The 13894-nt window shown below is 44.4% G+C and overlaps 1 pseudogene; it reads right to left on the bottom strand.

The window, feature by feature from the left end:
* Positions 1-3990: 3990 nt before the first annotated feature.
* LOC138824510 (ragulator complex protein LAMTOR3-like) lies at positions 3991-6003 on the bottom strand (annotated as a pseudogene).
* Positions 6004-13894: the final 7891 nt, after the last annotated feature.

The following is a 13894-nucleotide window of genomic DNA, read 5'->3' as shown; positions in this document are numbered from 1 at the left end:
TTATCCCCAAATTTTAGCCAAGGGAACTAAATCCCAAACAGCCAATGCCTTTTTGTTGAGCTAGATAACTTGATTACACTGTAAACAGCCTTATGCATTCTAAAATACCAGATTTTAAGATACCAGATTTTCTCATTTTCAAGTTAAAGAATCCTTAAAAAGCCATTTAAAACAATGTGAAAATTCTTTAAAAATTTTTGGTAATGTCCAAACCTCACAACCTTTTGAATTTTAAACTTATCCAATTGTTACAGCATGGTGACAATTTTTATCTTGAACATGTTCACATACTCACAGATCTCTCTCTCTCTTTTTTTTTTTTTTTTGCTTATGTGGTGCTGAGGAATTGAACCCAGGGCCTCAGGCATGCAAGGCAAGCGCTCTACCACTGAGCCAACTTCCCAGCCCCCACTCACAGATCTTAAAGTGCACAAAAGTGAAAATCAGTTTTATGTACATTTTCTAAAATTTAGTGCAAGAGAGTTTTTTTTTTTTTTTTTTTTTTTGCCAATCTTACTCTTGCAGATGACAAAAATTTAAGACAAGATTTTAACAAAGTGCTTTTTCTAGGCCATATGTCCCCCATCCCCAGGGCTTGCTTGTTTAGCCAGGTATTTTCCCAATTGGCCTTTTTGAATACCATCAGTTGGAGGAAAGCTGGGGGATGGGAGGGAAGAGGAAATCACCTAAAACTAAACTGGCATGATTTTTACCTAATTTAGACAAGAGCACTTTACAAAAATGTTACATTGTCAGGACCAGCTGAAAAGTCCAAACCAGGCACACAGCCTTCTATACCTTCCCCCCTGGCAGCCACCACAAGGAGAAAATGCAGCCAGAGAACCAAACTAGTCCAGCAATCTTCCATACCCCATAGGGAGGTATGGAAGATTGGTGACCAAGCCCAGCCAGAGGCTGGAACTTTTAATCCCCAAAAGATGTTCAAATAAATAACAAAAACACAAAAACCAAGGATCCACATTTAAAACGGGTACCAATCCTAAAACAGAACAAGACAAGACAACAACCGAAGGCTGAGTTGGGGACTAATGGGCCCTCAGCTCATCCCTACCAAGACTCTGTGCCACTCTCAGCAAGCTGAACAACACTGGTCCAGAGTCTGCTGAGTGAGAATGCCACTCTCACCCAGAACTTCCCTACATCAGAAAACACAGAACAGAAAACACACCAAAATAAACAAGACAGACAAGTGGTCACAAAGACAAAAGCAGGGCTCAGTGAATGGGGCGACATCTCACCATCATTTACAAGTGGGACCCAAATCCATTTTATCAGGGGACTCAAACCCTCTCTACTCACCTCCAGAGGATTTTTCTTCTAGATTCCTGTAAATGTTGACCCAGAGGCCTTCCAAGGTGGAGGACAATTCCCAGTCATCTTGGGGCAAGGGAAATAAGTCCCTAGCGGCCGTCCCCTCAGACTGGCAGGTTCTCTCCCATGCTCAGACCCCCTGGGGCCAAGGCATGAGGCTAAGATCTTGGTGGGGCCACTTGCAGTTGGTCAGTGGCAGTTTCATAACTGCCAATGAAGGAAGTTACCAAAGTAGAACTAGCAGGGTTTTTGTGGGGAAGTCTTTAAAATGAAGTGAAGAGCCAAACTGACTCCATCTTAAAAATTAGGCACCATTCTGTGGGCATGACCAGAGAGTAACCCTGTGTGTGAGTTCCCGGAAAAAACAAAGAATGTTCTACCCCTGGTAATTCAGGCGGAAAGTTCCCAAAGTCCCAATTGTTCCTAAAACAATAGGTTGCAGCTAGGCCCAGGCCCATAGCTAATAAGATTATTACAAGTATTGCTTGCTATAACCAATTGTGTAACTGCTAAGCTGGAAACCCCCTACCCTTGTTGTAACCACCATAAAAACCCTGCTAGATTGAAGGTCAGGGCTCTCAACTCTGACCCGCTGCGTCAGTGAAGGTTGTGAGTCCAGGCTTGAGCTTTCAATAAAGGACTCTTTTGCTATTGCATCCACTTTGGTTTCTGGTGGTCTTTGGGGGTCTCGAGAACAAGCATAACAGAAGGACAAGGTCTAGGGGTGTCACAGATTCCTTACTAGCTTTCTGCCCCATTTCCTCAAATACAACAAACAACACAGCAGACACCACAAAGACAAGACAAAAACAGACCCAGCGGCTCCTTCTCCTCGACAGAAAATTAAGCCCAAGAACAACCAAAATGTAATCCTAACTCAGAAACATAACCTGCCACTGGTGGGGCCTTGGGAGACTCAAACACCCTTGGTCCCCTGACCACCTCGAGGGACTCAAACCCCTTCCTGGCAATCTACAAATGGAGGGATGGGACATTTCTGCATCCACTCTGGCCCTAGGGAGCAATACTGCATCCAGTTTCTCCCCGGTGGGTCCCCCAAGGAGCTCCGCAAATCCAGAAACAGTACTGGGGACTCAAACCCCCTCTTACCTCTGGAGGTTTTTCTCAGAAATTTTGATGCTGGCTCAGTCCTTGTCGTTTGATCCCGGAGGAGCCCCCAAGATATTCGGGTGCCCTCCCCCCCAATATTGGGATCTATGCTCAAAGGAATGAGACTGAAACAAAGCAAAAGTCAGATAAAGCTATATTTCACACCAAGCATCTAGAAACAGACTGACCAGTCAGGGCCTCCTCGGCAGAGGGCAAACCCCGCCCAGCTGCATGGGCTAACTTTTATAGGGAACAGGCCATGCAGTTTCGGCTGGCCACACACAGGTGGCCAATAGCATTGCAACACTTACACAAAATTGCACAGTTATGTCGGGCCACATGCAGGTGACCAATGAGGTTACAGCTTATCCCTAAGCAGTTGTTTAAACTAGCCTACCACTTTGGTCAGTTTTGGCGCATGGGTTTGGTGGGGGAGAGGGGATGGTGGGAGGGATGGTAGGGTTTGCATTCCTTAGTGGGGGGTGTTACATATGTGCTCGTTACTGATTAGACGTGTCCACTTGGCCCCTAGGCTCTGTCATCAGAAATTTGCAATGCACATTTTTCCTAAACTTGTAAACAAGATGGATGTTTAACCAGGGCGGAATCATGTAGGCTCACTGGGTCCTAACATTGAGATGGGGCCCAACACTTGTAGCCTGGGAGTCCTATATGATAGGGAGCACTCAATGGCTCAAGTGATCAATGCACCATTTTGATTCTGATGCACTGAACAGGATCCCATCATATGTGTTGACTGTACTAACTCCACGGGAGCTGTGACAGACTGAACCAGTTCAGACCCACTATCCCCAGTTCTCTCTAAATAAGAAAAGACCTTACAAAATAAAGATAATACCTGGGCTGTCTATAAAGTACACCTATAGGCTGATTCTTTAGTATAAGATGGAAAAGGGGGTCCTTTGTTTTGTACATACAGAGAAAAGTACTATGTGGTCTAAAGGTTGCTAGATTGGTGTGTGTGTGTGTATGTGTGTGTGTGTGTGTGTGTGTGTGTGTGTTTGGGTTTTTTTTTTTTTTGTCATGGGACTTGAACTCCGGGCCTGCGTGCTGTCCCTGAGCTCTTCAGCTCAAGGCAAGTGCTCTACTACTTGAGCCACAGCACCACTTCCAGTTTTCTGGTGGTTAATTGAAGATAAGAATCTCATGGAGGGCTGGGAAGTTGGCTCAGTGGTAGAGCGCTTGCCTTGCATGCCTGAGGCCCTGGGTTCGATTCCTCAGCACCACATAAGCAAAAAGAAAAAAACTGGAAGTGGCGCTGTGGCTCAAGTGGTAGAGTGCTAGCCTTGAGCTGAAGAGCTGAGGGACAGCGCTCAGGCCCAGAGTTCAGGCCCCATGACCGGACCCAAAAAAAAAAAAAAAAAAAAAAAAGAATCTCATGGACTTTCCTGCCTGGGCTGGCTTTGTACCGCTATCCTCAGATCTCAGCCTCTTGAGCAGCAAGGATTACAGGCATGAGCCTCCAGCACCTGGCCTGGGCTTGTATTTTTATAACAAGATAAGGTATACCTCAAAACCACCATCAGATTAAGAAATTTCCACAACTTTGATCAATTTTTCCAACAATGGAGCAAGTTCCTTTTCTAGGCTGACAATTAGCCCTTACCATGAGAGGTAAGATTGAACTGAACTACCTGGTAGGTATTATAGTAACAGATGATGCTTTTATTCTTTGAAAGTGCAAGTTTGTTCCCTTGGTCTGTTGCAAGGGCAAAAGTAGATAAGAAACCAGGTGTTAGCAAATTGAGTCCCTTCCTATAGACTAGTCTACTCCTTCCCTTCTCCACATCTTAGCATGCTCCCTTCCTAGGCAGCACTAGGCCTATGTAGTAAAGGCAGTAAATAATAAACTTCCAACTCCTTTTACCTTGGGATGGCACTTCTCTGGGGCAGCTACCACCATATAAGGCAGCAAGAGCCCCTTAGAGTGACCTTCAGGTCTGGGCAGTTGTAGGACCCTTATCTACTATTTGGATAGTAGCCATAAATCCTAGTTCAACATTATGAAGCCCCTGGCCTGCACATTCACACCTGGGTCTCCACCTCCTAGCTCCTTTTAGCCCCTCCTAAACCCCCTAGGTTATATAGGTCACCCCAAGCAATTGCCGGTGCTTCTTCTCATTCCTCCCTTGTGGGAAGGAATCCTGCCAGGCCCCCTTTCCCCAGCAATAAACCTTTCTTTGTTCTCTGCACCTGGATGTCTGTGTGGTTCTCTGGCAAAGTCTAATTAATCTTAATTTGCTAATACCAGGTCTTAAAGCATGCTCAAGAGCTCCTTCTCTATCCAACACAAAAATAGCATGGAGTCCTTCTGAAGTGGACCCTGAGATGGGGCTCAAGTTGGTATGATTTCATTTTGAGTTTTTTCTTTGTTTTAGGGATTTTAGATTTGATGGGTCTAGTTCCCGGAATGAAAAAAAAATGCACCTGGTCCCCCTCCCCTTAACAACCTAACCCACCCTTGATTGTTGAGTTTAAGACTGACAAATGAAACAGATAGGTTGTAATCTGGCTCAAACTGGTGACACCACGGGCTCATAGGAAACTCCACCTTTTGCCCACCAAAAGGTAGACCCCTGCCTTACCCACTAAATTTGCGTGTCATTTTAAGCCAAGGTGATAGGCTGGTTTAAACAGCCATTACAGACAAACTGTAACCTCATTGGCCACTTGGGTGTGGTCTGGTATGACTGTACAATCCTTTGGGTGTGTTATGATCCCATTGGTCACCAGGGCGTGACTGGGCTTGACCTCATGGATTTTACCTTTAAAAACCAAAGTATGTGGGCCACTCAGGGTGGCAGTATCAGCTCCCGAGCCTGTGCCATGGCCCTGACCGGTCAGTATAGGAACCTTCTCAATAAAGTTGCTTCTTTGTTAACTTTTTTGCAGTGGGCTCTGTCATTCTGGACGACTAGGTGGGCTTCCTGCCTGAGTAGGGGTCTTCCTACTACACTTCAACATGTGGTCCCAGAAGCCACACTTTAAAATATAGAATATTGGAGTTAACAAGCTGCAGGCTGCCAGTTGTTACAAAGGCCTGCAGCACGCAAATACCTATAACCCAGTTAGGAAACATGCTAAAGAGGAAAGAAATAACAAGAACAATACCAACAAGCCAATTCAGCTCCAATGGAGAGCTAAATTGGGACTCCATGATTACTGGAGATGAGCCAGGAGGCAGGATGTAGGACGACCACAGAGACACATGTGGCATGGAGTTCTGGTGGCTAGGCTGGTGTGGGCCTAAACAGGTCGGCACAGGGGGCAGGTCCTCAGGAAATTCCCAGTCCCAGGCACTAGACTGACAGATTCAGTAACCTATCAGCCAAGTGCCTGCCCCTGCCTCCAGGGGTCTGGGCACACCCTTATTACCTGGGAGGCAGATGATGGGGGGGGGTAGGGTGGTTCCTTCCCCCAGAATGAAGAGAAGATGCCAAGACCCTACCATCCACTATGTGGCCAATATGGCACTGGCCAGACCTGGCCTCCTTACTTCAGTAACTTCTTATACAAAAATCGCTTTAGGTCATCTGCCATGATGAACCGTTTTCCCTTGCAGGATCAATCTTGCAAGCCTGGGTTTCTGGGTCACCAGAATCTGTAATTCCTTTATACTTAAACTTAGGGACACTTCCGAAACCCCTGCATTGGCTTTCTGGTTTGTTACTGTTGCAATCTATTTTGCATTTGTGCTGAAGGATTTCACTATGTAGCCCAGGCACCAAACTTGCCCATCTACCTTACCCAACTTACCTTTTCACTATTACAAGACGTAATGAGTGTTAGCCCAATGAGCTCCCTTCACATAACTTCATATTCTCCTTCCCCTCTCCAGAGCTTAGCATTCTCCCTTCCTGGGCAACACTAAGCCCATTTAGTAAAGTTAGTAAATAATTAGCCTCCAACCCCCCTTTACCTTGGAATGGCACTTCTCTAGGGCAGCTACCACCATATAAGGTAACAAGAGCCCCTTAGAGTGACCTTCAGGTTGGGTAGCTGCAGGACCCTTTATTTACTACTTGGGCAGCAGCCATAAATCCTAATCCACCATGATGAAGCCTCTTGTCCTCAAGTCTACACCAGGATCTCTGCCTCCTAGCCCCTTCTAGCCTCTCCTAGCCTTAGTAGGTTTTATAGGTCATCTCAGACAATACCTGGCATTTTTCTCTTGTGAGAAGGGGTCTTGCTGGTTCTTTTACTGGCAATAAACCTTTTGTTTTTCGGACCTGTATATGTGATTTTCTGGCAAAGTTTAATACATCCTAACAATGAGTAATGGCAATAGCTCCTCAGAATACCTTTTTCTATCTTCTTCACTTTTTTAAATTGTAATTTTTAAAGTAATGCATTCATAAGGTAGAGATGGGGAATGAGATTAATTGGAGTACTACATTTGTACATGTGTGGAAATATCACAATAAGCCCCCACCTTTTACAACTAATGTATGCCAATTAAAATAATGCCTCAATGTTCTTTAAATTAAAAATGGATACTAAATGAAAAGTGTCTACTATCTTTTTTTCACCCCTTGTTCTCTTTCTATAGGCAATCAATATTGCTACCTGGAAGCAGAAAATTTCTATAAAAGGCTGTATTTTCCTTGTGGTATGAGAATTACCATACTATTCTTTCTGATCTAAATCATTTCTATTTCTCTCTCTCTCTCTCTGGGATTTGAATTCAGAGTAGATCTTGAGCTGGGAGAGATGTCTCCTGCTTCCTAGGAAAGTGCTCAGCAAAGTTAAAGAAAAGGATTTTTGCATTAGGGAGTAGTTGCTTGCAGCGACCTCCCAGGATGTCTCCACCCACCAGACACAATCTTGCTTTTGTTATTAAAATAAAAGCACCCAGTTAGCTTTTAATCAGAAAACTAGAGGAAGGGGCTTTGCTAATAGCAAGAGTGATTAATGCAGTGTGGTCATTAAGGTTTTGGAGGCAAACTGCCTGGGTTAGAATCTTGGTTCCCTCACTCAAACTCTATGGCATTAAGAATTTAACCATTTTAAAGATAAAACAATGAAATTCCTCTCCTGTAAGCCAATTTTTTTTTTTTGGGTCAGTCGTGGGCCTGAACTCTGGGCCTGGGCGCTGTCGCTCAGCTCTTCACCTCAAGGTTAATACTCTACCACTTGAGCCACAGCGCCACTCCCGGCTTTTTCTGCTTATGTGGTGCTGAGGAATTGAACCCAAGCACGCAACGCAAGCACTCTACCACTGAGCCACCTTCCCAGCCCCTGTAAGCCAATTAAAAAAAATAAGCTAACCATTTTATCTCAGTTTCTTCAACTATCAAACAAGGACAAAATTAGAAACTTTATAAGGATTGATGAGATAGCACAAGTAATACCTTAAAATGTCATACTTACAAAGTCTTCAGTAAAAAAAAAAAATTCTTTCTGGAAGTTGGACACAGGGCCTTGTGTATTTTTATTAGCTCCCTGTTAGGGTTTTTTTTTTGTTGTTGTTGTTTGTCAGTTGTTGGACCTGGGCGCTATCCCCGAGCTTTTGCTTAAGGTGAGTGATCTACCACTTTGAGCCACAATGACACTTGCAGTTTTCTGGTGGTTAATTGGTGATTAGAGTCACGTGTACTTTCTGGCTGGCTTTCAGTCATGATCTCCATATCTCAGCCACGTGAGTAGCTAGGATTATAGGTGTGAGCCTGTAAAACAGCCTCTGGCCTGTTTTGTTTTGTTTTTCAGTACTGGGGCTTGAACTCAGGGCCTCCAGTTCTCACTTGGCTTTCTCCCCTCAAGGCTGAAGCTCTTACTGCTTGAGCCACACATCTACTTGTGACTTTTTGTTGGTTAATTGGAGGTACCAATCTCAGACTTTTCTGTCCCAAGCTGGCTTTAAACTGTAATCCTCAGCCTCCTGAGTAGTTAGGATTACTGGCTTTTTTCCCCCCTCCTGTTTTTTGTGTTTTGTTGGTCTGAACTCGGCCTGGGTGCTGCAAGGCTAACGCTCTATCATTTGAGCCACAATGCCACTTCTAGCTTTTTCTTTTATGTGGTGCAGAGGAATCAAACCTAGGGCCTCATGCATGCAAGGCAAGTACTCCACCACTGAGCCAACTTCCCAGCCCCTCCTTCTGTTTTTAAAATGAGTTACCATGGATATTTTGTTTCTAGGCTTGTACAGGAAATTGTGGTTCTGACACGTTACTGTTTCAGCAGGCTGTTCTTAAATTTTTTTTTTTTGTTGTTCTGGTCATGGGGTTTGAACGCTGGGCCTGAGCACTGTCCCTCAGCTATTCAGCTTGAGGCTAACACTCTACCACTTAAGCTACAGTGTCACTTCTGGTTTTCTGGTGGTTTATTGGAGATAACGAGTTTCACGGACTTTCCTGCCCAGGCTGGCTTTGAACTGCGATCCTCAGATCTCAGCCTCCTGAGTAGTTAGGATTACAGGCATGAGCCACTGGTGCCCAGCAAATATAGGATTCTTGTGTTGCTGTTTTCCCAATACTGATGGTAATCAACAACAGATTTGAGCCATGCTTTCACCCTGGGTTTTTTTTGTTTTTTGGCTGGTTTGGGGGCTTGGACTCTGGGCCTGGGTGCTGTCCCTCAGCTCTTAAGCTCAAGGTGAGTGCTCTACCACTTGAGCCACAGCACCAATTCCCATTTTCTGGTAGTTTTATTGGGGATAAGAGTTTCATGGACTTTACTGCCCAGGCTGGCTTTGAACCTCGATCCTCAGACCTCAGCCTCCTGAGTAGCTAGAATTACAGGTGTGAGCCACTGGCACCTGGCCTGAGTTTCTATTTTTAACCTGTGGTAGCTCTTGCTTTATAGCCATGTACATCTCTGGTAGTTTCCCCTGCCCACCCCCATACCTTGCATATACTGGTTAACTAGATACATAGACCATACATAATATAAACAGAATGAGGGATAGGCTGTGGAGCTCACAGGGTTGATTTTTCTGACTTAGGTGAGGTTTAGCAAATTTATATCCCCTTTTCTGCCTCTCCTGAAAGGACTGCTTATTTCATCTTTCGGTTTCAGCTTAGTATTTCCACAGGTGCTAGTTTTAGATATGCTCCCGAGATGTAAATCTGACAAAGGCAACAATGTCATTTGCTTCAGTTTTATGCTAGCGCCCAGCAGTGCTTAGTCCTCAATAAATTAGAATATTTCTAATATCCAATATTAGTAAGATTTTCAAGTGGAATTTAAGTTAAATTTATATTTTAGAGCTTCTTTTTTTTTTTTTTTTTTGTCCATTGTGGGGCTTGAAGTCTGGGCCTAGGCATTGTCCCTCAGCTCTTTGGCTCAAGGCAAGAGCTCTACCACTTGAGCCACAGTGCCACTTCTGGTTTTCTGGTGGTTTATTAGAGATAAGAGTTTTGTGGACTTTCCTGCCTGGGCTGGCTTTGAACTATGATCCTTAGCTCTAAGCCTCCTGAGAGGCTGAGAGTACCAGTGCCCGGCTCTTAGTTTTAAAAACTGACATTTTGTATATTAGCTTTCTTGAAAATTAAACTAAAACTAAATCATGTGCTAGTTGGAGGCCTAGTTATTGGGAGTTTTAAAAATTTCCAGGTGAGCCAGGCACTGGTGGCTCACACCTGTAATCCTAGCTACTCAGGAGGCTGAGATCTGAGTTGTACAAAGGGGTGACAATCCCATAAGTCAGGTTATCAGTACAATGCTTCTTGGTCAATGCACCTCTTCCTTCATTCTCCCCCATTTCCCTCCTCCATTCCCTACCCTCAAGTTACATAATTTATTTTTTTTATATAATACACATTGAAAAGTTGTTTAACAGTTATGGAAAAGCCTTCACCAATTGCCCCTTTTGTTCGAATCAGGACATCAAGGGAAAATGAATGTAAATTATTGGCGAGTAAAATTAAAACTCAAAAATATTTAAAAAATTTAAATGATAAATGAGGATGGATAGAGGAAAGAAAATGGCATATTGTTTTAAAAGTAACCTTTTGTTGGGCTGGGAAGGTGGCTCAGTGGTAGAGTGCTTTCCTTGCATGCATGAGGCCCTGGGTTTGATTCCTCAGCACCACATAAGTAGAAGCCAGAAGTGGCACTGTGGCTCAAGTGGTAGAGTGCTTGCCTTGAGCTGAAATGCTGAGGGACAGCGCCCAGGCCGAGTTCAGGCCCCACAACTGACAAACAACAACAACAAAACAAAAGTAACCTTTTGTTGAAAGCGGTGACACTGATCAGGATGCAATGTATTCATAAATGGCAGCCCATTGCGCAACTACTTAAAGATTAAAAGGTGAGATGATCCCCACCAAAAATCAAGTATCTGAGTTACTATTCACTATTGTCTAGCCTCAGTCCGTCCTGCTGCAGAAATTTTACTCTCTCTCCTGAGCCCCTTTCCCTTGGAAAAGGATATACATGGGGGGAAGAAGTGAAATCAGAAAACAGAACAATAATAAAGGGCAAAACCTCTTGGTAAAGAAAAACTCTGCCAGTCACCTGTGGCAAACGCCTGTAATCCTAGCTACTCAGGAAGCTGAGATCTGAGGATCAGGGTTCAAAGCCAGCTGGGCAGGAAAGTCCATGAGACTCTTATCTTCAATAAACCACCAGAAACCCCGAAGTGGCACTGTGGCTCAATTGGTAGAGCGCTCACCTTGAGCTGAAGAACTCAGGGACAGCACCCAGGCCCAGAGTTCAAGCCCTACAACCCACAAAAACAAAAATAAACAAACAAAAAAACTGGCCAGTAGTCAGCCTTAGCCCCTTTGCATCCTAGCTAAAAAGCCAAGAATATCTCTCACTCTTTCAAGCTCCCCAGGCTGACAACTTTGCAGATTATAAACTTTGCTAAACCCACAGACCTTGAGACTTATCTTGGGATAAAGTGAGCTACTCTGTCAATCAGAAGTTTGACCCCACCCAAGGTGGGGGTGGGGTGATTTTGTCTGTAATACAAGGATATGTTTTGACTTTTTTTGTGTGTGTGAAAATAACTGTACAGAGGAATTACAATTACATGGGCAAGATAATGAGTACATTTCTTATCAAGCATTGTAGCCTCCTCCTTTGTTTCCCCTTCTCATCCCTTCCCATCCTCCCCGCCTCCCCTCACGAAAGTTGTAAAGTTTGTTTTGTTTTGACTTTTTGTAATCAAGTTTCTATAGTATCAATAACATTGATAGTATCAGTCATGTGGACCAAGTCAAGATTATGTTTTGCCTATGCTCTTGTTACTCAAAGCTGTTTTGCATCTGTAACCTTGCTTGCTTGCTTTGGCAAACATCAGCTGCGTGAAACCCCTTCCTATAAAACCCCACCATGAAAAACAAGTGGGGCTGTTTGCCGAAGCGCTGAGAGCTGGAGACAGTCGCCATGTAGCTAATAAAAGACTTCAGTTTTGTTATAATTATCTTTTGGGCTCATCAGTTTCTTCAGAGGTACAGTATAAGCGCAGAGATCTGGGTCCCAATTCTGATTCTGCTTTTTTGGGAGAGCTTGAGTAAAATATTAATCCTCCTTCATAAAATACTTAAAAACATTGCATGGCTGGGAAGGTGGCTCAGTGATAGAGTGCTTACCTTGCATGCATGAGGCCCTGGGTTTGATTCCTCAGCCCCACATGAGCAGAAATAGCTGGAAGTGGCACTGTGAGCTGAAGAGCTGAGGGACAGCGCCCGGCCGAGTTCAGGCCTCACTTCAGACCAAAAAAAAAAAAAAAAGCACAGGGCTGCTGTGATGATTAGGTCTAAGACACAGTACTTTTTTTTTTTTTTTTTTTTTTTTTGGTCGGTCGTGGGGCCTGAACTCTGGGTCTGGGCACCATCCCTGAGCTCTTCAGCTCAAGGTTAGCGTTCTACCACTTGAGACACAGTGCCACTTCCAGCTTTTTTCTGCTTATGTGGTGCTGAGGAATCGAACCCAGGGCCTCATGCATGCAAGGCAAGCATTCTTACCACTGAGCCACCTTCCCAGCCCCCACAGTACTTGCCTTGGGAACTACATGAACTTGGTTTCCAATCTTGAGTTCTGTTAGTTTGTTCCATATCTCACAAGTTGTGCAAAATAGTGTCTCCCTAGTATGTTATTTTGATGATTAAACAGAAACAAAGTAAGTCAATTGCTTTGTCTAGAACTTAGTGTAAGATATATTAAATAAATAGGTTTCATGATGTAATGCCCAGAGACTTGAAGCGCCTAAAAATACCACCAGAGACCAAAGATCAATGCAAGCAGCAATGAGTCGTTTATTGACAAGCTCGAGCACGGACCCCTCTGTGCACTGATGTCCGAGTGCAGAGAGCGGCCCCCAGCACAGGGTTACAGCACCTTTTATATGTTCTTTGGTAGGGGTAAGGCCTCAGTATGTATTGGCAACGAATCAATACACCACGCGGGAAATTTAAATCATAATTCTAGCGGATGATTGGCACAGTACAAAGCGGGAAAAGGGCTGGGGCTAATAATTGGTCAGCCTTAGTGAGCTATTGTGCTCTAAACTAATTAGACAGTACTTCTAGGGTAATTTAGGAGAAGTGGTTGCCAGATGGCCACTATCTCTGACCCTGACCCGGGGGAAGTGGTTGCCGGGCAGCAACTATCTCCGATCCAAGGCCCAGAGAAAGTGGTCTGGAATGTATCAGGTACTTTGTCAGGTACTCCCTGCCAGAGGGTCGTTAATTTCAGCTCCAGATCCAGGAGTGTCAGGGGCTCAAGGGCAGGTAGAATAGCAGCTGCACTCTTCAAGGTTTAGCAAGCATGTGTACAGAAGCAGAAAGGCAAGTTAAAGAAAGTACAAAATGGTAAATACCGGTCTAATACAAAATGGCAAATACAGGTCTATCTGGTTATATATATCTCACGCTTCTCAATGAGGTAGCTGATGAAGAGAATATCAAGAGGCAATCAGGCAGGAAAAGTTTATTTATCAAACTGCTGCCCCACCACCACGTGCAAGGTGGAGAGGCCAAAAAGCGGAGGCCCACCCCCCAGGCCAGGACATCTAGGCCAGGGACAGGAAGAGGTGTGGCCACATTGGTTCTAGGTGACCTCCTAGATAGGAAGTCAGATGGGAAGTGTGACAGGAGGCGCCCAAGTGACCTAGCAGGAGGGGGAGGTGCCAGTTACTTAGGTAACAGATATTGGGTGGAAATTTAGACTAGAGGTAGGGAGGTGCCTGCACAGGGCCTGCATGGCCCAGGGCAGACCTTACTTACCATATGAAGAAACAAACAAACACAAAAACAACCTCAGTAAATTCAGCTTGTACTCTTAGTAACTATTAAATTAAGACTTTGCAAGAAAACCAGACATCCTGGTACAAAGAACAAAGAAAAGGTTTATTGGCAGTAAAGGGATTGGAAAGATCCCTTCACACAAAAGAGAAGTGCAGGCTATTGTGTCTAGTGATCTTTTATTACCTACAAAGTTTAGGAGGCTGAGATGGTGGTGTAGTTGTGTGGGCCAAGGGCTTCAT

Source organism: Dipodomys merriami, unplaced genomic scaffold (genome assembly GCF_024711535.1).
Source record: "Dipodomys merriami isolate MVZ:Mamm:240054 unplaced genomic scaffold, mDipMer1.0.p SCAF_13, whole genome shotgun sequence".
In the NCBI taxonomy this organism is placed as follows: domain Eukaryota; kingdom Metazoa; phylum Chordata; class Mammalia; order Rodentia; family Heteromyidae; genus Dipodomys; species Dipodomys merriami.
The sequence above is the reverse complement of the archived record's forward strand: the minus strand, read 5'-3'. Positions and strand labels throughout refer to the sequence as shown.